This window comes from Tachysurus vachellii, chromosome 3, assembly GCF_030014155.1.
Source record: "Tachysurus vachellii isolate PV-2020 chromosome 3, HZAU_Pvac_v1, whole genome shotgun sequence".
In the NCBI taxonomy this organism is placed as follows: domain Eukaryota; kingdom Metazoa; phylum Chordata; class Actinopteri; order Siluriformes; family Bagridae; genus Tachysurus; species Tachysurus vachellii.
The window spans coordinates 15,078,862-15,083,881 of NC_083462.1; the positions used below are offsets into that span (position 1 = coordinate 15,078,862).

General features: G+C 43.7%; 1 protein-coding gene across 3 annotated transcripts in view; it reads right to left on the reverse strand.

Moving 5' to 3' along the window:
- tbc1d5 (TBC1 domain family, member 5) overlaps nt 1–3,885 on the reverse strand; it is an 18,651-nt gene extending 14,766 nt beyond the window's left edge. For all 3 annotated transcript variants that reach the window (XM_060865937.1, XM_060865936.1, XM_060865938.1), the window contains exon 1: nt 3,776–3,885. The gene's annotated coding sequence lies outside the window, so the exon portion shown is untranslated. The remainder of the gene's footprint in view (nt 1–3,775) is intronic.
- Nucleotides 3,886–5,020: the final 1,135 nt, after the last annotated feature.

The window sequence follows — 5,020 nt, forward strand, 5'->3', positions numbered from 1 at the left end:
AAAACAACAAAACAGCAGAATAAAGATCTGAAATCAAACTGTTTATAGACCTCCAACATTTTAAACACATGACATCACCCCAGAGGGCAGAGTAACACACAGCTAAAAGATGGACCATGTTCATAATTAAGACTGGATCAGATCCTACACCTCGACACGCCACTACACCTTCGACATGCTCCGGAACAGCTCGACACGCCGCTACAGCTCAACATGCCGCTACACCTCGACACGCTGCTACACCTCAACAGGCTGCTAAACCGACACGCCGCTAAACCGACACGCCGCTACAGCACGACACGCGCCGCTACAGCGCGACACGCGCCGCTGCAGCTCGACACGCACCGCTGCAGCTCGACACAATGTTACACCTCGACACACCGCTACACAGTGCTACACCACAACACACCTCGGCACACTGTTACACACTATTACACCTCGACATAATGTTACACACCGCTACACCTCGACACACCGCTACACCTCGACAAACCTCAGCACACCTCAACAAACTGCTACACCTCAACACACTGCTACACACTATTACACCTCGACATAATGTTACACACCGCTACACCTCGACACACCGCTACACCTAGACACACCTCAACATACCGACACACTGCTACACACTATTACACCTCAACATAACATTACACACCGCTACACCCCGACACACTGTTACACCTTGACACACCGCTACACCTCGACACACCGCTACACACTGTTACAGCTCGACACACCGCTAAACCTTCGACACATATAACTATTAACACAAACAACAGGCCAACTACAGCGTGACCCTCAGCCCGTGTTAACGTGTGTGAACGTGGGTGATGCGCTCAGGTTCCCATCTCTGGTGTAGTAACACCTTATGGTCTGTATTTGTGGAACAGGATCCAGATATCTGAGAGTCTATTTCAGTTTAATTCAAGTTATTTGTATAGCACTTTTAGCAATGCATAATTAAATTATTATTTATCTCTAACATTTATCCCTAATGATCAGGTCAGAGGTGACGATGGTGAGGAAAAACTCCCTGAGATGATATGAGGAAGAAACCTTGAGAGGAACCAGAGTCAGAAGTGAACCTCATCCTCATTTAGGTTACACTGGACAGGAAATAGTGTCAATGTAAATAAAGTCATTTCTACAACAGTGTATAGTCCAGTGGAATTGTGTAACCAAGAGCTCCTGATGAACTAACAAGTCAGAGTTCATTACTGAGTCCATTACAGACTTAACACTAATTCCTTCCTGCTGAAGTCTTCAAATGTTCACTGATGACGACCAGAGCACAAAGCTGACAAGGATACAGTGTTTGTTGAAGATAAATGATGATGATGATAACCCTTCATGCCTCTGTATAAATGTGAGGCTCTTCAGCAGGTGCCTTCACTCCTGTCCTGGGTTGAAAGGGTATAAATGATTCATGTTGAGACAGACAGTGTTGAGAGTGCAGCCCTGTGGAGTCTGGGGCGTGCCGTCATGTTTAATAAAGAGATCACTGCAGGAATATTCATTTAATAATAATGAAATAAATGATTTGGTTGCGATATTCATATAAACTTTGGTGAGAAAGTGGATCTTGGCCTTCAGTTGTTTATTTTATATAACTATATAAAATAGTTTTATAGTTTTATATAACTATATATATAACTACATTTTCTTGCTGTGTTGCTCTTTAAAAAGCAGGAGACCATGTTGGCAGAATCTCAAGTAACATGTGACACTATCTTAATAAGGATGTCATTTTCACACCCATATACAAGAGAGGTCATAAACACACACACATACATACACATAGACACACGCAGACACACACAGATACACAAACACATATATACAGACACATACACATATACACACACAGGCAGACACACACACACAGCAAAGTCTCTTGGTTGCTTTACACTAGCATTTCCCAGCTAATTGAATTCAAGTTAATAAACCAAAGAGAGCACAGGATTCAAAACCGTGTGTGAGCTGCATAGAGCTGCCTTAGACTTTCACAACACAACAATTAAAATGGGAAATAAACAAAATAAAAAGCCTCATGCTGTATCGAGTCACACCAGCAGAGCTGCCAGAGTTTTTATCAGGTCTCCATCCTGCTTTCAGGACAGAAGAGTCGATTCACTGACTCACTGATTCCAGACATTGAGTCAACATTAAAAGATCTCTTTGGGCTTGATTTGGATTATTAAATTATGTACTTTCATGACCACACGACTGTATTACTGACTTCGTTTCATGACAAACTGAACCAAGTGGAACAGGCCGTGTGTTTCAGTTCTCATATAGTTTTTCTCTCACACTGAGTCTTAAGAGTTTCTCTACTCTAACATCAGAAGTAGGAACTGAGAAAACAGCATGCAGAGAAAAGTGCAGAAATAAACGTCCCAAAAGACGAGCAGGAAAACAACCTTTTTGTGTAACCAAAGAGCTATGATTAAAGTAATTTTCATATCAAACATAAAGCTGAACACACCACCACATGAGAGCGGAGTCCAGATCCAGTTTAGAACCCACGCTGAACACTTGGAGTTAAATAAACTCACGTGTCTTACCTTCATCAGCTGGTTAGAGACCAGCACTAATCACATGACCCTGAGGAATTCCACCAACTTCCAGCAGAACGAAGATTACAGTATGATATTTGGGAGCTAATAAATTTCTCATGGCTCAAACTCAGACCTCAAACGTGTCACAATGTTCATTCTGAGATCTGAGAACAAATACAGATATAATACTGTCTATGTGCCGTTCTGGAAATGTATTTCAGCAGCAACAGAGACCTCGTTTCCATATTCCACTGAGAGACGGCAGATGAGAAGAATAAAGATCTCCTGTAGGATAAAGATCTCCTGTAGGATAAAGATCTCAATAAGATCTCCTGTAGGATAAAGGTCTCCTTTAGGATAAAGGTCTCCTGTAGAATAAAGATATCCTGTAGGCACAAATAAACACCACCGCCACACCTGTCATGCTTTGGGCTTACCAATGACTAGTTTCTTGTGTCAGTATACAAATAAAAACAGAAGCATGTAACACAAACTGACAGGATTTTCCCTTGACAATATAACTGTATAATCATGTCGCTGCTAAAGGTGAAGACATTTCAGATCATCGGAGTGTTTAGTGGAGAAGGAAATGTTTTTTTCTGATAAATGACTCTCACATGACAGACTAGAGCTCTGAAACTACACAGTTATAGTGAATTGTGGACCACGTTATCTATATATTGTCTTTATCTGTTTATGTAAAGCATGGGTTTAAATAAAGGTCAAGAAAAGGGACTGAAAACTGAACTGAACACAATGAAGCCTTTATGACTGGCCTGTTGTACTGAATGCAAGCTAGTAACTTCTGTTAAAGACAATATACAATAACACACACACACACGTAAATACATTACATTCATATACACACACATATACACACACACATACACACAGACACACATACACACAGACACACATACACACAGACACACATACACACAGACACACATACACATACACATATACACACACACACACACACACACACACACACACACACACACACACACACACACACACACAGTTTAACTACTAAACCCGTACAGAGTCAGTGGTCTGTGGTAAAGAACAGGTCTAGCAGGTCTGATGTTAGCCTGTTAGCTGTGCGTTACACTAAGCCTTATATGAGTGATGACATTAACCCGCGTTGTTCCTACAGCGTCCCGGATACACAAACACACACGGGCACGAATGCAGAGAGTTTATTTTACCTGTAAACCTTCATGCAGCTCTCTCCATTCTGCAGGCTGCATGTAAACACACAAGCGCGAGTCAGGAGGAAGTGCTGCTCGCACACGTGACACGAGACCGGAAGCTGATGTGACACAAGCAGCGACGTTATAGAAATCTTTCAAAATAAAAGTAATTCTATAATTCTGTAGTTAAACACAATCCGATTTGCACTGAGCATCGTTAACGATATCGGACACGTTTTAAACTTTACGATTCTCCCGGAATTTATTTTTGTTTGTAACTGGAATATTTGATTTAAAAAAATAGTCTTCAGGGAGGCTGTTGTTCCTACGTGCCTCAAGACAACCACTATTGTCCCCGTCCCAAAGAAGTCTACAGTGTCCTGCCTCAATGACTATCGTCCCGTCGCACTCACACCCACCGTCATGAAGTGCTTCGAGAAGCTCACATCAAAACCCAGTTACCACCCTCACTGGACCCCCTACAGTTTGCGTATCGTCCAAACCGATCCACGGACAATGCCATTGCCATGACCCTTCATTTAGCCCTCACCCACCTGGACAATAAAGACACTTACATATGAATGATGTTCATAAACTTTAGTTCAGCATTCAACACAATCATCCCTCAGCACTTGACTGTGAAGCTGAGCTTGCTGGGACTGAACACCTTCCTGTGCAACTGGATACTGGACTTCCCAACTGGGAGAGCTCAGTCAGTCCAGATCGGGAACATCATCTCCAGCACCACCACACTGAGTACTGGAGCCCCTCAGGGCTGTGTGCTCAGTCCACTGCTGTTCACCTTGCTGACTCACAACTGTGCAGCAATGCACAGATCGAACTATATCCTCAAGTTCGCCGATGACACAACGTGGTGGGTCTCATCAGCAAGAACGACGTGGTGGGTCTCATCAGCAGGAATTTACTCCACACGCTGCATTCGCAAAGCCAACAGCATTGTGGACGACCCCACACACCCCTCACACACACTCTTCATCCCACACACCAATCACCACACCCCCACACACACTCTTCACCCCACACACCCTTCACACTCACTTTCACCCCACACACCCCTCACACACACTCTTCATCCCACACACCAATCACCACACCCCCACACACACTCTTCACCCCACACACCCTTCACCCCACACACCCCTCACACACACTCTTCACCCCTCACACTCACTCTTCACCCCACACACCCCTCACCACACCCCTCACACACACTCTTCACCCCACACACCCCTCACAAAC